Genomic DNA, 23,876 nt, shown 5'->3' with positions numbered 1-23,876 from the left:
ATCAATCGAAAGCGGCTCATTGTATAATTTTTGTGTACCTTGAAAGGGAGCATGTGTGTATAAAGGCTCTAACTTCACTAACTTTTTTAATCTCTTTATCACAATAGTGTTATAGCTGAACTCGGCGGGAAACGTTTTTTTTTTGTGACATTACAACAAGAATTCGTGTACCTCTCTTTTTTCGCACATGCGTACACTACTCATAGAACGTACAACTGCGATGTAATGCAGCCAAGAACACCCCATAAATGTGAAGTGTGAACAGAACTCTCGGTACTCGGCGTGGTGGTCTACTGGCTATAAGGCACTCGGCTGCTGACCCGCAGGTCGCGGGATCAAATCCCGGCTGCGGCGGCTGCATTTTCAATGGAGACGAAAGTGCTTGAGACCCGTGTGCCTAGATATAGGTGCGCGTTAAAGAACCCCAGGAGGTCGAAATTTCTGAAGTACCCTCTACTACGGCGTCTCTCATAATGGTATCGTCGTTTTAGGACGCTAAATTCGAACAATCATTATTAACAACACTTGGAGGCTTCGTAAGTCTGAAGCCGATAGAGTGCGACTTCATTTGCCAAAAACGCGATTGCGCCACACTTGCGCACAGCTTGCCATCATCCATCAGTGCAAACACGACCCCGCACGTGAACGTGATTGAAGTGTGTTTTGAGCGCGGCTCGTTATCGAAGGACACTTCGGCGTAGCGCTGAGTGAACTGACAAGCTCCAACAGCGACTGCGTAACTTGTGCCAGGGACAGCTGCGGACGCTGAGGGTGTCGAGTTATTTCGCTCTGACGGTGAAGCCACCTGCGCAGGGAGCGTGCGCCATGTTCATCCATCACTCTGGAGAGCGCGAATATTTTTACCGTCCCGCAGTCGCTTGCGAAAGGGAGTCCACATGGCTTCCTGCAGCGACCGTAAGAAAACCAGTGGTTTCTTCTTTCTTCGACTTTCTTCTTTGAAAAAAAAAATCCCTTTGCTCGCTACAACTTTGTTTAGGCGAACAGAAAAATGAAGAAGGCGGTGCGCGTGTCCAACTGCTAGCGCGCCACGAAGTACGTAACGTTTGACAAAGCCTTAGGTATTTGGGTAAAGAAAGATGCTGAATTAGCGCTTTCAACGAACGTCGTTTTCGCATTTACCGAGGCTATGATTGAAAAAAGGTGAATACAGTGTAAAGTTCGACACTCAGTCCATGCATTTCGTCTTGTTTCACTCTTGATTCGAATAATATTTGGGTTTTAACGCCCCAAAACCACCATATTGTCGCGAAGGCAATGTCTCGGGGAAAGCTTTTTTGTTTTTCAGCTAAAGCTCGATTTCTTTCTTTGCCAGATGCTCTTGTTAGAGGCGCTATTTAACGACTTTTCTTGGGGAGGGAGCCTCGAGGAAGAATGAGTGTCTGATGATAAAAAGCTTTATCTGGTCGGTCGCTGTGCGCCCCGCACGCCAAATCAGGCACTGCGCCCTGCTACCGACCGGCCTGCAGAAATTAGGTGCCTTTCTCCTGTTCTAACCACTACCACCACCACCCCAAACGAGCGAGCCGCCGCTTGCGTCCTCCGGGGCGATTGAGCACTTGTTTGCGCGTCAAAGCCGTTTTAGAGAATGTGCCCAGCTGATACAGTTTTGTTGCGAGGCAAGCTTCACGCGACCGTGAAAACTCGTGTTGGGATTGGTTATCCTCGGCTGGCCTGATTGGTCCGCGCACCCGTGGATGCTGGAAAACCCTATTTAGGCAGCGATTCGGGTCCTTTTTGGAGTGTGCGGACTCGAGGGGATTTAAAGACTAGATTTTCTTTTTTGTCGTGGCTGATCTTTGCAGCAGTTAGTCTTTCGCAGTGAGGACAGAGTTTTAGCAGCAGAGAAAATGACAAAGCGTGGAAGTCAAAATGGTACATGACACCTGTTTTAGGGCCAAAGCTCCTTGTAGCGGCACCCGTTCGTCCCCCGTAGTTTGTAACAAGTATAACATTTTGACCTCAAAGGTGATGCCGGTGAGAGATTTCTTCTGTGCGTTGTTGAACAATAAAAATAGTGCTCAATGTACATGTCAATGGCTGCTAATGGGGAATGAGAGACAGGAGCATTCGGCTTTTAGTTAACGCGCAGGCTGCGATCACCATTAGCAGCCATTGGCATGTACATCGAGCACTGTCTGAGAAGAAAGGGTTGCTACGTTATACTCGCTGGGTGTAACCTCCTTAGCTTTAGAAAGGTTTAGCGAGCGTTGAGCCGCAGTGACAAGAATACAATGAACTTGTATATACCATGAATGAACTCGAGGTGGTTAAAAATGGGAAGTAGATACGAAGCGCAAGCCGTAAGAAAGTAAAAGCCGAATTCTCCGCCTCTCATTTCCCATTAGCAGCCATTGGCATGCACATTGAGCACTATCTAACAAGAAAGGGTTGCTACGTTATGGTCGCTGTGTGTAACCTACTTAGTTTTAGAAAGGTTCAGCGAGCGTTGAGCCGCAGTTCCATGAATACAGTGAACTAGTATATACGATGAACTCTAGGTGGTTAAAGGTGGGAAGTAGATACGAAGCGCAAGCCGTAAGAAAGTGTGCGTGTGCCACCTCTAGTTTAGTCCTTGGAATGTCCGCTGGATGTCGGTGCTTCTATATGGGGAATACATGATGAAAAGATGCGAGATGGCGGTACTTGGTGTGTTGAATAGATGGACGAACGGACACACAGACAGGTGCACGGATGGACGCATGAACTGGAGCAGGGGTGGATGCATGGACGAATGCAGGGACGGACGCACGAACAGACGCACGAACAGACGCACGCACGGACGGGCGGATGGACGCATTGACGGTCACACAGACGGACGCATGGACGGACGGATGCAAGAACGAATGGACGGACGAATGCTTCGCCCTACTCTCCATCGTTCACTCCGTGGATATGCTGCCAATATCTTTTTTCGCACTTTTAGAGCGACGTCAACAGTGGCCGATTCCGAGTGCGAAAGAGGTCACGTGAGGATGGCAGCAAGTTTTGCAGCAATTGAAGTTATATATTATTGCCTACTGGTTGATTTTCAACTTGTTTTGCCTTGGTGATAAGACTGGCTGGCGGCGGAAACTCATGACGTCGTGAAAGCATGGAAAGCATACACCTATTAAAGAAAAGTCGCTGTCTGTGTCCACGTCATCTGCTACCGGCTTCCAGATGTTTTGACGGCGCCTCTTCGTGTTCGCTCCCCGATGTGCGGCCTCTTGGGTGCCCCACGGCGTCACGTCGTACCTTTTTGGCGCTGCGTTGAGGTCACCCCGCGTCAGCCTTGTGCGCACCCGGGCCAAAGAGTCTGGGCGACTTGGAGAGCGTTCAACCGTAGTCGGCGTCAAGATTGCGGCTCCGCCTGTACCGCCCTCGGCCGATGCCTGCCGGCATCGCGAACGTTTGCTGCTGAGTGTGCTCTGGAAACTCTGGTGATGTCGATGCACGCTCGTCGATAACAAGCTCGCAGGGCTCATGCTCGTCTGACGATGGTGTTTTTGACTTCTGGGTTTCCACAGCAGCTGTCGCCATCTCGTCTTCCCGGCTCGGCCTTCCTCCCGTTTCGCCATGTTGGTCGCTATGTTGAGCTCCTTCCCAGGCGCGCTGCAGTGCGAGGCGCTGCCATGATGCTGCGCCGGCTCAGGCAGCGATTGCTGTCGGCTGGAAGTGAACGGTTCGGGGTGTTTCGGCGCGTCTTCTTCTACCGCCTTCACGGACTTTTTTTGCTTCGCTGAGCTGCTGAGGTGCTCGTCGTACGCGATGTGCAGGAAGTCGCGGCCGTGCTACACGTCGTCTTCTTTCTTGTCATACCACGTTCCTCGCACGGCGGTGCTAGTTCCCGGCGTGGACTTGCCCGTGAGGCCGGGCTTGCGCTCTGCTTGCGACCCTTTGCACGCCGCGGGTGGTCATCCTTCCCGTCGCCTGACGCTCCCTCGGCGCCTCTCTCCGCAGCTACCGTGTTTTCCATGGTCGCCTAACTCACTGCGCTAGCCACGTCGTCTTCCGCTTCGTCATCCCCGCTCGCGCTTCGTGCGCGCCGTTTTCACCATGCTTCCCTCCCTCTCGCTTGCCTGCAGCCATCTCTAACTCGGCGGTGGTGGCTTGGCTAGATTCAGGATGACTTCCTTCCTCCTCCGTCCTCTCGTCGCAGTGCATGTTCGCTGGCGTCTGTACGTCTGCTTGGCTGCCTGCTTGCTGCGCCTGTGGTGCCGTAATGACATGCGCCGGCGTTTTCTCCGGGGTAACGGGCGGTTCCGGCCGTTCTTCGGCGTCGCTCGGCTTCAGTCGCTTCGCCGGACGCAGGGTCGTCATTCGCCTCGCGTCTTCCCTGTGGCGGGTACCGTGCAAAGTATCGGGAACCCGTCGATGCCTATCGCTGGTGTCATACGACTTCCTCGTGGTGCAGTCGACGCTGGCGTGAGCTCCGCCACAGCTTCGGCACGGTTCGGTGCAGGCGTCTGTGCAGTGACCGAAGACTCTGCACCTGGTGCAATGCGGAGTGTCGCAATGGACACTGAAGTGGCCTTCTTGGTTGCAACGGCAGCAGAGACGGTTCACGCCGCCGTAATGAAAGGTCGCTTTATGGCATCCCACTCGCGCAAAGTTTGGGAGCGAGTTCTCCAGCCACATGTCCATCTTGATATACCTGGTTCTCATGAGGATACTTGGGTGCTCTTTATACCGCACCCCTTCAATTCTTAACATGGTTCCGTGGGGCTTCAGGCCGATTACGACCTCGTTGTCGGGCACATAACAAGGCAGGTAGAGGCACGAGACGCTGGCTACCTGTCGTGCCACCAGGACAAGGGGGACTGTTCCGGTTCCATGGCGGAGACCGCCAGTTTCTAAAAGGACTTCACCTGCTCGCGTCGAGTTGACGCCTACCTGGAAGTCGAATCCTCCGTGGTGCTTAACACTGTAGATTTCTTGGATGCCGACCAGCGCTTCCATTGCATCGATTACCTCGTCGACCGAAGTCTCCAGCGGAGTGCAAACATTAACATGTTCCTTGGATGGCAGCAAGTTGATTACCCAAGTGCCCACGTGTCGTCCTCGCGCGGGCACTTGCTTGAGGGACCTGAGGTTCTAGCGGTGCAGAAACCCGCGACGAACAGTAATTCGGACCTCTCGATGGACTGCTGGTACGCCTATAATGGTACCTCACATGACAAAAAGCTATGCCCCAAACAGCGGACCCTATCCGCAGCGCCCACCAATATTTCCCAAGTTTTAGCGTTCACACTTGTGCAATTGTCAATTAAAAAACGATCATTGCACATATTTGAGACACCATAACATCACGTCAAAATTTTGTATGTGTGCCTTTATACTAGAAAAAGCATACATAAGTAATTCTAAGCACTGTAGCATTTATCACGCTGTGCTGATAACGCTACACTTGCACGAAAAGGGAAGTGTCTCCAACACTTTGCTCAGACGACCCGCAGGCGACCCCTACCCGTCGCCTTCCGTTCTACACCTTATCGCCTCGAAGACGGGCGCGCACGCCGCGCGCTTCGTTTTCCAAGAGAACTGCCAGATAGCGCTCATGTTTCACGTGTGACGTGACTCGATGCGCTCGTTCGCCTATGATGCACGCTGGAAGCACTCTGACGCAGCACCTCCAGAATACCATTCACCGATTTTCTTGCACAGAGCATGAAATAAACGTTTTGTTCACTATCTCGAGACGCAAGACTATCGTCTTTCGACGTCATTTGCAGGGTAACATGTTGATACGGGGCTAATTTTAGGGGCGAAGCTCCTTAAAGCGGCACCCGTTCGACCCTCGTAGTCGTTGTCGTAGTGTGTAACAAGCATTACATTTTTGCCTCCAAGGTGGTGCTGCTGGGAGATTTCTCCTGTGCATTGTTGAACAATAAAAATTCGTGGTGGGCGCGTTAACTAAAAGCCGAATGCTCCTGTCTCTCATTCCCCATTATCAGCCATTGGCATGTACATTGAGCACTATCTGACAAGAAAGCGTTGCTACGTTATACTCGCCGGGTGTAACCTCCTTAGTTTTAGAAAGGTTGAGCAAGCGTTGAGCCGCAGTGACATGAATACAATGAACTAGTATATGCCATGAACTCGAGGTGGTTAAAGGTGGGAAGTAGATACGAAGCGCAAGCCGTAAGGAAGTAAAAGCCGGATTCTGCTGTCTCTCATTTCCCATTAGCAGCCATTGGCATGTACATTGAACACTATCTGACTGGAAAAGGTTGCTACGTTATGCTCACTGAGCGTAACCTCCTTGGTTTTAGAAAGGTTTAGGGAGCGTTGGGCCGCAGTGCCATGAATACAGTGAACTAGTATACACCATGAACTCGAGGTGATTAAAGGTGGGAAGTAGACCCAAAGCGCAGGCCGTAAGAAAGTGTGCGTGTGCCACCTCTCGTTTAATCCTTAGAATGTCCGCTGGATGGTGGTGCTTCTATATGGGGAATAAATGATGAAAAGATGCGAGATGGTGGTACTTGAAGTGTTGAATGGATGGACGAACGGACACACAGACAGATGCATGGATGGACGCATGAACGGACGCAGGGGCAGATGCATGGACAAACGCAGGGACAGACGCATGAACAGACGCACACACGGACGGGATGATGGACGCATGGACGGTCACACAGACGGACGCATGGACGGACGGAAGCAAGAACGAATGGACGGACGAATGCTTCGCCCCACTCTCCATCATTCACTCCGTGGATATGCTGCCAGTTTTTTGTTATCTATTCACGTCACGTTATACCAAACTCAGTACATGTGCAGCTAGCGAAACGGCCGCGAGCATGCTATGAGCGTGGCATGTTATCATGTTCTTACGTGACACGCGTGTCAGGAATATTATGTTCGCACCACTCTTACATTTCGTCATTCATTGACGTCAGGTAGCATCAAATTTGTTATATGTGGAGTTAGCAAAACAGCCGCGAGCGCATCATGAAGGGCTCAGTATACTCCAATGTAACGTTGACGCGCGTGCACGCTGGGCACAGTGACGCTACGTTAGCAAAACGCGAGCCCACTATACTCTGATGCCAGGCGCGACCAGCGTCCGTCGGCCCGGCCCAACGGCAAGCAGCGTGAAATGCGACATGCTGCATTTCGCGCCGATGCAATAGAGTAACATTACTCTATGCCGATGCGTTACCCAGACAACACTGCATCTTCTGCTTTTCGGGACGGGGGAAAGCCGGACGCGCTGAAACGCGCATGCGTCAAAGCAACGCAGCGCGGCGCGCTCCTGCATGTATATGGCAGGATTGGCGCCTGGCGTGGCAACGCCGGCATGACGCGACGAAATGAACGCCGGCGAGCACGAGCACCGCGTCATGTCGAAATGTATTGGCGCCTTGACTGTGCCATGTCGTCATGTGCTCACATGACACGCATCTCATGATTACCATGGGACCAGTCACATACCTTCGTCATCCATTGGCGTCACGCAATGCCAAATTTGGCATATGTGAAGCTAGCAAAACGGCCGTGAGCGCATCATCAGTGTGGCATGTAGTCATGTGGTTACATGACACGCATATCATGATTATCATGTTTGGATGTGTCATTTACTTATGTTGTCCGTTCGCGTCTAGTAATGCCGAGTTTGGCACATGTGAAGTTAGCGAAACAGCTGCGAGCGCATCATGAGCGCAGCATGTAGTCATGTTGTTACATGACACGCATCTCATGTTTATAATGTTTGCACCAGTCACATACCATCGTCATCCATTCACATACTGTAATACCAACTTTGGTATATGTGGCGCTTGCGAGACAGCCGCGAGCGCGTCATGAGCGTGGTACGTAATCACGTTGTTACATGACACGCATGTCATGATTTTCATGTTACGGTCTATTGCTTGTGTTCGCCATGCAACAATGTCAAACCATACCAGTTTTTCAACATGCCATGTGAAGGGAACCACTGCAAGAGCTGCAGGACCATAAAATCTAAATTATGACACTCATGGCATACTTGTCATGATTTTCATGGTATGACTTGTCGAATATGTTCTTCATACAGTCATGTTATGCCATACAAAGTTTGGTATTCATACCATCATTGAAACGGCCAGGAGAGCTAAAAGTCGTAGGCGGCTAGATAGATAGATAGATAGATAGATAGATAGATAGATAGATAGATAGATAGATAGATAGATAGATAGATAGATAGATAGATAGATAGATAGATAGATAGATAGATAGATAGATAGATAGATAGATAGATAGATACGCTCAAAGTCACCGAAGTTCGCTAAGAAATGCTTCGATTTAAAAAAAAAGAAATAGGGAGCTGCAATGAGGGTTTGGTGACACTATTGTTTTAGTACACGGTGGAAGGAGTGGCGCTGTACTTTACCCCATGACAGGCGGAGACAAAGAACGAACAGATGACAACTTCGTCGATACGAGCGCAACTGGAACACGCGCGTTGTGACACGTCGTGCGTGCTGAGATAATCGCGAAGGGAGGAAGCAGGGCCGCGATGAATCTTCAAAGGGAGCCGGATTACGCGACCCTTTCTCTTTCTTGGCCGAGTAAGGTCGGGCGCGTCGCGATTATGCGTTTGGCGTGGAAGTACCAGCCTTGTCATAACGGCAGCGCTGCAGCCACGACGTTTGCGTTTCCCTCAATATTTATCTGGCTTATAGGTCTTCATCTCCTGACACATACACACTCTTTCTCTCTTCCCTCTCTCCCTCCCTCCCCTCTCTCTCTTTCTTTCTCTCTCTCACACACACGCACACACACACGAACACACACACACACACACGCACACACACAAAAAAAACAAACAAACAAACAAGCTCACAGGTACGCACGACACAAACACTTCACCGTTTTTAAAATATACGAGGAAATCGACCACGGAACGGAAGGACATGCCGTTCGAGTGGCCCAAACCCTTCAAGCAGACCTTGTCTGCACAATCGTTGTTCATCAACCCTCCTACGTATCTCAAAGAACGTGCTCACCCTTGAGAGATTGCGGTCGTGTCTTTCTTTATGTATTAATATCTTCTGTCGCAATGTAACCCTTTCTTGCGAAACGGCTTCGAGTGGTTGTCTTCACGGATGTCGCATACGGGACTTCCAGGCGTTCACGAACAAAACGTCGTGTCTGAAGATTCTGAGTGACCTCAAATTTACTAAAGCATGAAAAAGAAAAGTGTTAGGGAACCTTAAAGCTTTGCCTTCAAGAGTTGAACGCGATAGCTACATTCTGTTTCTAGTGCGTACTTCAAACACTTAGTGCATGAAACCTCTTCGAACTTGTTATGCACCCACTGTGTGGCCTTGAGGGAACAGGCGCCGTTGCGTGCGTGTCTTTTGTTGTGGGTGACCGTCTTTAAAGCACGAAGTGATTATAATAATAATCACATGCTTCGACACCCGTTACAATGGGCGCTTGTACCACGCATTATTACTGCAACGTTTAATGTTGTATTGGGAAGCAGCTATACAGGACGCGTCTGTATGTAAAGCATGAAAGTTATTTGCACTGCTTTTCCGAGCAGAGGAAGTTATTTTCCCTGTATTCACAGGCATACGCGTGGCCATGTGGTATAGAACATCTGCTTGCTTACACAAACGACCCGGGATCGATCCCCACTTGGACTCAAACGTCCTCAGTTGGATCCGCACTCGGACCCAGGATTTTTATCACGTACTTTATTTGCATCGCTCTCGATTTTGCGGTCACGCATGAGATCATGATTTTTCGTTACAACCAACGACGCGGACGCCGTAGTTTTTGTGACACGAGCTCTTTAACGCTATCGCGTTAGAAATAATCAGACCAACTGTAACGGAGCGTCGCTGTTTTCTGACATGCTTCGTTCAGTCGTAGTTTATAGCATAACGAAGCACTTACAAACAAGTGTTGCGGACGATTGGTCTGGGAAATTATGCAAATAAAGCATAGCCACGGCACCAGGGTACGTATATATTTAAACTTCGTTGTTTATGCAGACCCAGGGTTCTTTTCAAATGAGTTGGATCTAGCCGAAACGGAGACGAGACAGCGCTTGGAGGGAGATGAGTAACTCGAGACGACGCGCTTTTCATTAGCGTCTTACGATAGCTCATCATCGCGAACGGGTAATTGTCAACGTGACGGGTAGCAAGCGGTGCGTACTGATCAAAGAAAATGCTTCTTTTAGTGTCTTCTTACGGGAGAGCATTGTGCGAACTCAGCTAGAGAGAACACTTAACAAACCACCCGCTAACACCAAGCGCTTTGTGCCGACAGCATGTGTACAAAGAGAGAGAGAGAGAAAATGGAGGAAAGGCAAGGTGGTTAACCAGAAATTGGAGCATTTGGTTTGCTACCCTGCACAAAGGGAAGGGAGAATAGGGAATAAAGATGGGAAAGAAAGCGAAGAGCGAAAAAGACGCGCGAAAGACAAAAAAAAAGTGAGCTGGGTGCTATAGCCTATTCAATAGGTCAGTACCACGCAAAAAGTTCAATAATGCCTTCACTAATTTTCTTTGCGTAGACAGATTATGTCACGTTTCAAGCACTGACTGTTCTGACATGGGTCTGTCGTCAAGGCGAGCTCACGCAGCAGCTAGCTGCCGTCTTTGCTCGCTGTAACGAGGGCAGTGACAGAGAACGTGCTATATTGTTTAAATGACAATGCAAGTGTCCAGGCTTTGTGTATACGCTGGTAAAAGGATTAGTATATACACACACGCGCATGCATAAACACCTAAGAAGCTTTGACAAACGTGTCTCGCTGTTCACGTCATGAATAACATGGAAATCCCGTCGCGTACGTCGTCAGACCCTTGCCTCTAGACACGTGCGGCACATACCCGTATACTATGGGCCGCGATATGCGGGTATGCGCCGCAGGAGATTGACATTTTAAATCTACCTAGGAACGAGGACAACGGACATTGATAATTTAAATGCGACAGTGTTAAGAAGAACTGGCATCAGCGGCGCTACGCCGAGGAACGCAAGGAATAAGTATCAGGGTCACAGCCAGCAGAACCCAATCATTGTGCGTGACAATCAAGTATTCTATGCCACAGACCCACTCTTAGTCTCGACACTGCTTTGGAAAAACAACCTGTGCAGGTGTAATTTTTTTCGAAAGTCTGCCATTAAGTATAATAATTTTTCAATTCAAACGAATCTGTGCAGATTTTTTTTTCTTGTATAAAGTCAAGGAATGAGTAGTGGTGAGGTTCACCAATTGTGGTGATGGTCTAATTTTGTAAACATTACATATGTACTGCCATGGTACAGACGTCACCTAAGGTTAACTTCAATTATCTAACTAAGCGCCATCGACTGAAATCGGTCTACGTATATAGCACTAGCCAGGGAAAATCATGCTCGCAAGCACGAGCACTCTATGCATATCAGCTTACTACTTCTGGTGTTGGTAACGTTCATGTTGCTCTTGTCATCGTTACGTAACTGTAAACAACTTCCTACATTAAACATATGCGACTGCTCAACATACGTCTATAGTGTATTTGTACGTACATGTAGCGTCATTTCTTAACAATCGATTGATCGATATGTGAAGTTTAATGTCCCAAAACTACCATATGATTATGAGAAACGCCGTAGTGGACGACCCCGCAAATTTCGACCACCTTGGGTTCTTTGACACGCACCCAATTGTGAGCACACGGGCGTATACATCACTTTTGCCTCCGCTGAAAATGTTGCCGTCGCAGCCGGGAATCGATTCGGCGACCTGCGGGTCAGCAGCCGAGTACCTTAGCCACTGTACCACAGCGGCGGGGATCATTTCGTAACGTTTTACTCAATAATATTTCACACTACGGCCACTTTGCCCTCTGCATGCTTCGCATATTATCGACTCCTCTGGTATGTGGAACCTGCTGATTTTTTTTCTTAATTTTACTCAAGTTGCAGTTATCGATGAGTGATGCCCCGAGTAAGAATAACTGTAATTATCACAATGCTAAATATATTGTTAAACTAAGTGCTCCTAACCAAGTTAATGACAGCAATCTCACAAAGTTATACGCATGTTTGTAAGGTGATAGTGTTCAATGTTTTACATATTGCGCACATTTTTGTATGATAATGACTGATTTATTCAAATATTTTGAAATTCCATTTTCGAGACTGTGAGGATAAAGATCTGTGTCTGGAAGCGAACAAGAAACTCTGTAGGAGGAGTAGGAATAAACTTTATTGTCAGAAACCAGCAGGTTTAGGTGGCCGGGCCTAGGCCTCCCATGAGGGGATATCAGGGGCTTGCCTCGACGCCGCCTCACGGGCGTGCTTGGTCGCCCAGGTTTGGTAGAAATTCACTTATTTTTGCCCATACCGTTCACAAATTACTCACATGGTGAAAGCAGGTCGATGACATTCAAATTGACAGGAGTTCCATCAACTGGCTCTCTTTGGCTATCAAATGACCATTGTGCCACAAAACACCAGATATGATCGTCATTCAAATTGACAGAGATATTTTCTTTTATTGCACTCGTTGCACAAACGCGAAATATTATGCAAGTACTTCGACAAAATAGTATGCAAGTACTTCGACACTCTAAGAAGTCGGAATCCGCAACTGTGATGTGGTTCTGTCAATTTACAAACGGAAATGGTATTTTTTATTTTTTAGCAACAACCCCAATCGTATGTGTAGTACAAATAAAGACACATTATATGAATTGCATGATTTGATTGTTTACTATACATAACAGACCACGCAAATGAAAGAAGAAAGTTATAGCTGCTGAAATATTCAACTCGAGTGTGGAGTTTTTTTTTTAACCTACATCAGTTGACACAAAACAATAAATGCTATCTGATAGAAAGATATTGCTTTTTTTCATCTGTCGTATTTTTTTATGTATAAACCAGAACATAACACAAACGTAACACAGAAAGACAAGGAATACTAAAAGCACGACCGAGTGTCCTTAGTCGACAATTTTCATTTCAATAAACGCAATTTTTTTAGTTTTCTTCTCCATCGATCCAGCCTGTCTTCACGTGAGTCGGAACAAATTTCAATCGGGTTCACAATTCGGCTGAAAGAGTGGTTGAAAGTTCTCCATGACGCGAAAGTGTTTGGTGGGTAAGTTATACTTCGTAGGTAATAAATGTCAGGCCTGGACCAAACCAAAAATGGCATTGAAAAATCTTTGACCTCGCTCACAGAATTTATTCGCATTTGTGAGCGATCACCCGTATTTCGCGGGCGTTGTGTGGCTCTTCGTCCGGCCACCGCTTACCGGAAAAACAACGATTTCACTTTCCAGCTTTCATATGTTCATAAGAAAGAACTCACTATTTCATTTTTTGTGGCAATGCCTCCTCGATTATAATTTCTGCTGTATTTATTGTCAGCGTGAAGCTTTTTTTTGCTGTACGATCTTGGCTGCTTCAATAACAAAGCGATATTTTATTTTGATAGAGAGTGATGCTGTTTAGCTGGTTATATTAGTTAATGTAGAAAAATAGTATCAGCGATAAAGAAGATGTGACCTGGATTGTTTAATCAATGGGGCTTCTTTTGTAACGTGTGACATTGCTTCTCATTAATTATTTTAAATTATAAGGTTCTGTTGCTTCGTATGTACAGTGGCGCTTTTTTTTTTAGTCAAAAGTTTCAGTCCACACAACTGATGTTCACACGATAGCTTTAATGTATTTTCGCATCTTTTGCAGTATGCCAAGAAGTGATCGACATCCAGCACGTTATAGAATAAGCTAAACTTTGCACTTGTTCGATAGCCCATTTAGAGCATTTATATCAAACTTTCGTTAGGTGACATAGAAAAAAAAACTTGGTCTGTCAAAGTTTTTTTTTCTTCCAGAAAAGACTTACAAGTCCTCAATAGTGTTAGGTTAAGAGTCTGTCAAGATTCTGATATTCATTTCTACATTTACACTTAGACATAACCATTTAACCTCTTTATATGAGTGAAATCGAACAGAAGAAACAGTAGACGCGAAAGTTATCACTTGCGAAACGACACTGAATGGGTATCAAAATCGAATAATACCACAAGCGGATAGAGTCAAGCGTTGGGCACCCGCGGAACAGTTTTGAACTAACGTGCCATCTTTACTGCTAATCAATATATGATGCGTGCATCCTAGTATCATAAAGATGTGAAGTTAATATCATTCGAATGAATTCCGTCAAGTGTGAAATCACATGTGCGAACGTTTTAAATAAACTAGAAGCGTCCTGGTATGCACAGTGATTTTCTGAAAGTAACGAGAGAGCTATACATCCACCCAATCGTTGCTTTATGAATGATCGACAGCCTGCTCTCTGATACGGAGGTTCTCACGTTTTTTGTATATAATAATGCCACAGGTATCCCCTATTTTTAATTCCTGTTTTATGTCTGATCCCGCAAGTGTGATGTTTTAAAGCATACTGCAATTTGCTTGATAAACCTAGAAACAGAAGATAGCGCAAAATAAGGTCTTGCAGAAGAAGCAGGACACTCTATACAGCAGCTATTTTATTTGCCTCAAGTCTTTGGCACTATTCGAAATTATAGATATGCCGCGCCAAATCAATCAGACTGTATTAGCAGTATCGCAGATTAGCAGTATTAGCAGATCTGTATTAGCAGTATCGGTATGAACAAAAATACCTGTACTACCGGACAGTCATTTCTGAACTCTGCCCTCGAATCGAATAGCATAATATTGGATTCATCCCTTTGAATTCTCCTATATTGGCACAACCCTACAGGCGTGATGTCGTTATGCATGCGGGTTTCACTGAAGTGAACGTTGGTGAAGTATAGCACATCTCGCTGAAATACTAATACTTCTTTAGGACTACTCTAACCAAAATGTCCAAGTGCTTCCTATACTCTGAGAAATGGGAGAAGGTCTGAGAAGCGTTATTTAAACGTCGCTCGCGAAACAAAGCGAGCACCGGAGGTGTGAGTACGTGCTGCCACATATGCGAAGGCCTAGCTCGAGCAAAGAAACGCCGGCCGAACCACTCACGTGCCATCGCAGTCACTTGCGCGCCCTTTGTCGAAGAGTCTCGTTGTGCCAACGGCGATTATAAACCAGAGATGTGAGGCTTCAACGCTGCGCTCGCGCGCGCGCGCTCTCCGCACACGACTGTAACCACTGATGCAGACGCGTCGTCTGCTAAAGCAAGCCGGTTCAATTCCGTAGCAGACGATGCAGTGGGAAAAAGCGCTTAGGGCACGCCGCGCCATCTGACGAGCATAGCGGCAAGCGCCCATGGCTGTGGTCTCGCTAAAAAGCGTTTTACGGCTTCTAGCGCCGCCAGCACGTGGAGATGAAAGTGCAGGCGACTATTCATTGTTGTACACTGTAAATGCTTCTCTTTCTGGTTCGATGAGAAGTAATTTAATAATTTTAAGTGTTGTTTAGGAGCAGCTGACCCTTTCCTAAAGCGCCGGATATTCTTTTTCACGGACAGCAGGGTTACTGATGGTCACATCTATGGAAAAACAACGTATACAATCGCACATTGAGGCAGCTCGTATAAACCTGTGAAGACTCGGTAATTCACATAAGCACTAAGCCCCTTCAAAGAGTGGTGCTAAATGCGACGCTTAATATAGTACAGGTGCATAACAGCACTATAGGATTCACATGACCACTTGGTTAAGATATAAAGCTACACACAAACTCCAGATGCACAGCAACACATACACACGCACAAATACACACACACATACACGCACACACACATGCACATACACACAAATCGACGAACTGTAGGAAACGAAATATCATTCATGCACTCCATTCGTAATGAATTCGAGATGTTCAGTGGATTCAGGGCGGCACAACACGCACAGCTGTAAAGAAGGGACACGAACACTGGTTGTTATCACAATTAACTTTATTAGCACATAAACGCAGACGTTGAAACTTCACCTATAGCCACGTTAACACATGCCGATAACAACAAACAGAGGATAAACCTGAAAAGATTGAAGGTGGACTGAGCAGAACGACCGTATCAGGTGTCCACCGTAGAGGTGACAAAACCATTCAAAAAAAAAATAGATTACTCTGTCATACAGCAAGAAGTGTAAACTTAAGGGCTCATTTTTGTTAGACAACATATTATAGAGAACTAACAGAAAATGATATCAAGTAAAGTATGGGGGGTTATACCGGAAAAAAACTATAATGTAAATGGCAAGAAAGAAAAGTCGACGAAAAGATCATTTGCCACCGTCGGAGATGTCTGGGACTTTACAATTCACACTTACATTACACTCGCTTCAAATAACATCATCGATACTTTCCTCGACAAAATTGTCATTAGTTCTCATTAATAAGCGGTCGTACCAGGAAATGGAAGGCACGCTAACAGTGCTGTGGTCTTCATTGTGGATGTAGAAAGCTCCATAATTTTTCTGATTGCCTTATTCACGTGCTCAGAAATACACACAGTGTCCCGAAATATCGGTGTCCTCTCTACTCGTTCCATCGCACTGAATCCACGCAACATGTTGAACAGCAACCAAGTCGCTCGAATATCAGTCATTCGAAAAGATGTGCGGCACTTGATCTGTGACTGTAACCTCCTTGCGTGCTCCTCGCACTCCGATTAATTATCAGACTGCAAATAACATCGATTCCTGTGGTACGTGAGATCTGCTTACATTTCTTCCCCTTTAAAAAGCAGAATTATTTCACCTTGGGAAAAAACCCGCCCGGTGTTAGATAAGAACTCCTCCCTATACTCACGCCACGGCATCTTGCGTCACCTAGCAATGCGTTCGACCAGCAGGCGCTGGTTGGACTCGCTTGGTGGATTTCGGGCTCAATGGTTGTGTTGTCCGTGATTCCCGGTGCCAGATCTCGCCGATCGGTGCACCGTCCTCGGACTAGTTCTACCGTGTCCCCCATCTCTCTTATCTCTGCTCTCCTCTTTCTTCACTCGTGTGCGACAAGTGCTCCTTCACATTTATCTTTCTACTGTTCCTTTTATCCCCTTTTCCCATTCCTTACAAGGAGCTTAGCCGTGTCGCCATATTCGGCAGACAGAAACTTGACCCCTTTTCCTCTCTCTTTCAAGAATCCCTCATAAGGAAAGTGGGAAGAAAGCAAGAGAGAGATTAGAGTAGAGGAAAAACAGAAGTGAATTAACCAAAACAAAACAAACGAAAGCGCTAGGTGTATTACGGCCCACGTAGGCGTGGTCCCAAGGCGAGAGTCATAACCCCACTTGCATCTTTTTTTTATTTCACGGTATTTATTCAAATGCGTATCATAATGTGCATTTGAAAAATCCAGCCAGCTTCGCTTGGCGAACACTAATGAAACAGCGAGGCTGGGGCGTGCGTATTTTGAATTAAGTGGGATGAATTAGGTAGATTGAATGAAGTGAGAATGAACTAGAGGAGGGGCGTGGCCGTAGTGGTGAGTTGCGGGAGTAGTGAGTCAAGCGGGAGTGGCGGTAGGCACATAAGTGTAGTGGGATTTGCCCACTTTTCGTCGTTACATTTCCCCACTATCTCAGATCTACGACGGCCTTCGGGCGTGAAAGCATTGACTGAAATAATCCTCGCTATTAAAAGGGGAAAATAGTGTGAAACAGATGTAAAACCACATAAGGGTTGAAAGCGTTACTAAGGATACGGTGAACATAAAGGGCATTAGTGCAGCGCCAGCTCTTCTTTATGAGGTGCACATACCCCAGGTAGCCCGAAAGCCTGAGCCCGTCCCTTCCGGCGGACGAGGCTGAGGTAGGCCGACGTTTCTTCATCCCGTGCCTGGGCCAGCCTCAGGTTGCCTTGTTTCCTTATCGGGCAGGCCGAGCAAGGTGCGAAGCCCGTATCAGGTCCAAAATATAGACGTTGTGTCGAAATTCTTTTCAGCACGTAGCGATGAGCATGGACAATGAGCTTTATGACTATCTGTCTATGGAATCACCCCTTGTCCTGCATCTGAGGCTCCAAACTTTTGGAATAACAAGCAGTCTAAATATCCCAGGCGTGCTACGCCCGAGAAAAATTAAATTCGATTCCGGCTACCAGTGAACGGAACTTCGTTGTGGGGGAAAGTGTGATGCTGAAACGCCACACTAAACTGTAGCCCAAATTACTTGACACATTTTAATTTGAACACTACACCGTGTAATGTATCCGTCCGCCACGGTGGAGCAGTGGTTAAGGCACTCGACTTCTGAGGTGATAGTCGCGGGTTCGCTGCCGGCCGCAGCGGCTGCATTTCGATGGAGGCGAAATAGTACAGGCACGTGCACTGTGCGGTGTCAGTGCAAAATAAACAACAACACATGGTCGAAATTTACGGAGTCCTCCACTTCGGCCTCTTTCATGATCATGGTTTTGGTATGCGAAACCCGAATTATTATTATTATTATAATTATTATTATTATTATTATTATTATTATTATTATTATTATTATTATTATTATTATTATTATTATTATTATTATTATTGTTGTTGTTGTTGTTGTTGTTGTTGTTGTTGTTGTTGTTGTTGTTGTTGTTGTTGTTGTTGTTGTTGTTGTAATTTGTCTATGCAGTCACTGTAAAATATCGTTTGCTAATGTTTCAGATTGCATTGTTGAATGAAACGCCAAATTGTCGGAAAATGATATTTTGCCTTTGCAGAAAACCTGCACGTCAAGTCGGGCCGGGCCGGGGCTTTTGTTTGTGTACTTCGGGCCCGGCCGGGTGGGCTCGCAGTCTGATTGCGCCGGGCTAGAGTGGGCCTTCGATGCAGTCTGTGGGCTCTAGTCGGGCTCGGGCTCGTAAATTAGGTCCGTGCACAGCTCTAGTTCTTCAAATCGTGCTATACAAGAAAGGTGGCGAGGCCGAGCTCCTCAGCAAGATGGTGTACCAGCACGTTTTATTGTCGAGTTCGTCATAAATGTCATTTAGGCGAATAGCCATTCGAATAAAGTGTGTGCTTGAAGAAATCGCGAGGTCCCCGTTATGGCCTTACATACGTGTCATCCATAAGCTGAGCATACCCATGAGGTAAAACATATCGAACGACATTTCATTTAGAAAAAAAAAGGCTCTTCTGTTAACGGCCGCCTGAGTGATCTGCTGGAGGTAATAAAAGATTGCTTTGTTAGCTGAAAAGACGCAATTCTTTTCTGGGATGTCCGTCAGCGAAGTCTGAAGAAGTGTTTTTTCATTAATTCTCACATTGTGCGCTATCATTAGTAAACATCACTTCGCGGAGGGCTATTCAGTCACGTTACCAGGCCAAACATTTATGGGAACCATTGCTTTGGGAAAAAAAAAACGAAACAACGCTAGCAAAACAAATCCCCGCGCAAGCACTCCGTACCAGCGGTTAACTAGCGAAATCTGAAACGTGCATCCCCTGTGTTTAGCAGTGGGTTCCACCCGACGCTGCGCTCAAGCCTTTCACAATTATTGCTTACATGTTTGTGCTTCTTAATGTGGTTAGACACATGTTTGGCTTGGATTTACAACAGTGTTTATTTCACAGGCCGCACATCGAGCCTTGCATGATCACGGTCACGGAGGAGTGTAATGAGCAGTGAAATGCGTTTTGCAACGCTTTAATCACAGTGGTTATTCTCGAACCACAGGTAGTCACAGTGGCAGCCGAAGCCAAAGTGCCACTGAAGAAACTCTCGTTCCGGCGAACACGCTCCCGCAGTCGTCACGTTGGTGCTGTCGTACCCGCAACGGCGCTTGTTCGGCGCGGCGTTCTTGCAAACGTTTGACATCGCGACTGCAGCGGCGTGGTTTGCTGGACCCGCCCGTCCCCGGCGCTTGCATTCCCGTTCGTTATTTACCGTGGCTTGGAAGGCTGCAGGATCATCGGTACGCAGTTGCTGCCGGCACTCGGCCTCCTGGACCACTTCTTGGGCCTGGACTGCACCGTCAGCCCGGCGCGTGCGAGCTCTCCCACGTTCCCGCTGTCGGTGCTCTTCTAAAGTTATCCGTGACTTACCCATATGGAAGCACTCAGAAGAAACTGATGCGTGGGCGCTCGGTGCCACGGTTGCGACGGGATGGACGGCGTCACTCACAACGCAGCGAATGGCGTGCGTGCTTGGACACGACACTGAGAATGACGTAGCTGACAGCACAGCCAATGGAGACCGCTCGGAACACGAATGCCGAACGGTTTTTTGTTTCTCTTAGCAATGTACAGTTTTCGTTGTAGAAATAGGAGCTGACAGAGTGAAATTAATTCTGAGATTGTCAGTGTAAAAAACAGAAAGAAATTGATAGTGTGAAATAAGATACAGAAAGAAACAAAAAGAGAAGGGAAACACAGCATAACCATGTTTAGTATGTAGTACATCAAGGGGGTGGGAAAGGGGGTCAGGATGGGAAAGAGGGTTAAGCAAAGCATAGTCGTATACACTACCGTACAGAAAGAAGGTGGGAAGGTGAAATGAGGGCAATGAGGAAGAAATGGTGAAGGGTAAAGCCACCAGTGCCGCTGTTTCCTCAGTCTTCGCACTACTAGGACATAACGGAGTGAACTAATTTTATTACAAAAGCTGTCTTGTTTGTGGCCCAGCCCAGACAACACAGGTAGAGACCAGGAGGCCTTGCCTCCCCATAGCTTATATAAGTGACCTGCTGTTCAGCCCATTTTTGGTCTTCGACCTCCGTGCTGAGCAGGGCCAGGCGCCACTTCTCCGGAGGTCCTCAGGAGAACTTGTTGATGACTTGGGGCATTCCAACAGTATATGTTTATACGAAGCCCTTTTGCATAGTTTGCACTTGTTGCCCAGGTATAAATATGCGTAGCTCCTGTGAAGATGCACGGGGTTTAGGTAGAGGAGGAGGAGGAGGAAGGGAAGAATTGAAAGGCAGAGAGGTCAACCAGACGCACGTCCGGTTTGCTACCCTGCACTGGGGGAAGGAATGAGGAGATTAAAGGAGAAGAGAGAGAGAGAAGTGAAGGGCAACGTGTGTGTAGATGTGACCTTGTCCATTGCACGCTTATAAGCGGTCGCGTAGTTTGGTCGTCTTTAGAAAACTTAGCAATGCCCGCGTCGCTTTGCTGGCCTGCGACGCGTAGAGCCATGAACCAAGGATCTTTCTTCTCTTCGGAAAACGGTCTACTGTGTAGTGCCTCTAACGTTTCACGCAGCAAGTTGCGTTCGCTCGCAAAACGTTCACATGAACACAGTAGATGTTATATTGTCTCGTCAGTGTCGCCCGATTCACATCGGGAGCTATCCGCCATTCCTATGCGAAAGGAGTACGCCTTCGTAAAAGCTACTCCTAACCACAGGCGGCACAGTGAAGTTGCATCCTGGCGGGAGAGGTCCGATAGAACTTTAAGTTTTCTCGATGGTTCCAATTTGTGTAGGCGGCGGTTCCCGACACTAGGGTCACTCAGCCAAGTTTCCGACATTGTGTTAGCGAACGAGTGAAGGCCCCTTGCAGCGTCGGTTCTCGACAATGGAATTGGGGTCGTCTGGGCGTCCGCGTGGGCGGATGGGGCATCATTATCAGCAAGGTCGTTACCGACAATACCAATGTCCCGGTAACCACTGGAACACCACGTCATGTCCTTTCGATAAAACTTCGTGAAGCACTTCTCTTATTTCATTCACTAGTTGTTGATGCACCCTTTTTCGTAAAGCTGATTGCAAACTCTGAAGGGATGCCTTGGAGTCACAGAACACAGCCCATTTTTGAGGCCGGGCTTCCGCGATATAAAGTATAGCAGCACGTGAGGCGGAAAGCTCCGCTGCTGTGGATGTTGTCCTATGCGATAGTTTGAGCTTTATAGTGACCTGGTACGTTGGGATGACAACAGCACCTGTGGAGCTGTCAGCCGAGACTGATCCATCGGTGTAAATGTGGGTTCTCTGGCCATATTTTTCGTTGAGTGGCGACAATGTCACCTGTCGTAGGACCACTGTTGATTGACGGCTCTTGTTCGTTATTCACGGAATAGTGAGGCACACCTGTGGTTGTTGTAGGCACCACGGAGATGACGCTGGTCTTGTTGCTGAAGTGAAGCCAAAAGGAAGACATTCTTTATGGGCAGAAATAATCTTTGAAAACATAGCTTGTGGTCTTTGAAGTGGCAACACTGCAACATGGTGACCAGGAACTCGGCAGAGGTGTCTTATGTGGGCTCTCAAATTGTCAGTGGAAGTTTGTAACTGTCGGTATGGAGCCACTTGTTTTCTGCCTCAAATTGAGTGGGGCGCGGGGAAGGCGCGCCTTGCCTGTCTGTAGCGCGCTCTGCGCAGAATGCAAGCAAATCTTTGAGCGTTACGTCGGTGATGCCAGGAATATTGGCCGAGGGGCCCGTTCATGTAGCGCTACAAATTGATTATCTCGTTACTTTGTGGACCATCTCTTTCAGACTAGATATATTAAGCTCTGTGTTTGCCGGTAACCATATTAAATATTTGGGTTCGTCTAGTAGCGGGAAAATGTGAAATTAAAAGAGGTTTAGGCACATACTAATATCAATCATAATCGTGATAAAACAATATATAAGACATTCAGAAGCACAAACTCTTTATATTATACATTCGGTGGCTTCGACGTTGACATCATGGACCTTAGGACCTATTGTTGGTTACAGCCTAAGAATAAATGTAAGCTCCACCCACAGCGCTGATGGTCGCACCCACGCAAAATTCGGATGAATATGTTAGGGAAATTTATTCTCACAGAGTATGGACATAAATAACCTTTCAACAGAACAGCTGAACAAAAGAGAAGATGCACAGGCACAAAGGTATCTGTTACAAAAATATATTTATACATATGTACAATAAATTCTAAACAAAAACACAAATAAAACACGTGAATATTCTCTATCAACAGCTAAAATTTGCGGGACGCTGGATCCATAACAAATGCTAATTCAGGCTATATCAGTGCTTAATGCTAGTAATCAAGCTGGTGACTGTATACGTCGGACTGCCAAGTGCTGTATGGAACATTTATTTCGAAATTACATTCCCGGACAAAACGGGAATTTATCTTTATCGAAAATTTCGCGCCCCGCAAGCTTGTGTTATTAAAAGTACATTTTGTGTATTTGCGTGACATTTCTGCCGGTACTGAACAGACAACAGCCTACGAAAACGAGGCAGGCCGAAAGACAAGTTTTGTACGTCTCTCACAGACGAATACAAAGGGGCAGGACCACTGGCGAAGGAATCCCTTCTCACCGAGAAAGAAAAGTTCTTGTGACAGAGCACATATAGCAGTTCTATGTACAGTCGCTCCAAGATCGGAAAGAGTGTGCGATGGCGACGGCCCGCTGGAACCACCTCGCAGCAATAGTGCCAAGTACAGTAAGTGCCAGCAACAATGAGAAGGCAGGTGAAGCGGCCTCGAGAAGAACGCCTACATAGATGAAAGGAAGCGGTTTACTCCCAGACTGCGAAAACCAGCATGCATGACCCTCCAGAAAAAAAGAGCAATAACTCATTGCTTTAGAACATTCTGATTTGTTTCCCGTAGGGAGCAGTTCGGGTATGTTGCTGATTGGACCAATTTCCACCTTACGAAGCGGTCAAAGATAGGCCGCCATACGAAGTCCAGGAGGTGGCTAGGCAGAAATGATGCCATTAGCACGTTCCAAGACACACGACTAGAGCAAGTACGGCCGGCCGGACTAACTAACGAGAGCCACGAAGCGGCTGTTGTGTCAACAATAGGATGGTTCAACACATCTACCCCGGGACAGGTTGACTGGACATGGCGATAAAATGCGACAGCAGTTGCATAAAATGAGGGAAGTGTTACTCATTGTGGGCCCCTGCTAAGATGTGCATTAGGCATTAAATGCTGAAGGGGAGTTAATTGTTTAGAAAAAGTGGTTAACAATTTTGAGAACTTGTTACTCTACTGTGGGAGAACATAAAGCCGGAACATGGGCGTCACACT

General features: G+C 47.0%; 2 protein-coding genes across 3 annotated transcripts in view; one reads left to right on the top strand and one right to left on the bottom strand.

Annotated features, from left to right (window-relative positions):
• The window catches only part of LOC119172821 (protein ABHD15), a 238,403-nt gene extending 223,279 nt beyond the window's left edge, over positions 1 to 15,124 (bottom strand). The window contains exon 1 of the mRNA XM_075889910.1: positions 14,995 to 15,124. The gene's annotated coding sequence lies outside the window, so the exon portion shown is untranslated. The remainder of the gene's footprint in view (positions 1 to 14,994) is intronic.
• Positions 1 to 23,876, top strand: part of LOC119160000 (uncharacterized) — a 233,566-nt gene that overhangs the window by 155,019 nt on the left and 54,671 nt on the right. The gene's annotated exons all lie outside the window — the stretch shown is intronic.

Source organism: Rhipicephalus microplus, chromosome 3, assembly GCF_043290135.1.
Source record: "Rhipicephalus microplus isolate Deutch F79 chromosome 3, USDA_Rmic, whole genome shotgun sequence".
NCBI classification, from domain to species: domain Eukaryota; kingdom Metazoa; phylum Arthropoda; class Arachnida; order Ixodida; family Ixodidae; genus Rhipicephalus; species Rhipicephalus microplus.
Note: the sequence above shows the minus strand (reverse complement) of the source record. Positions and strands in the feature narration are given on the sequence as shown.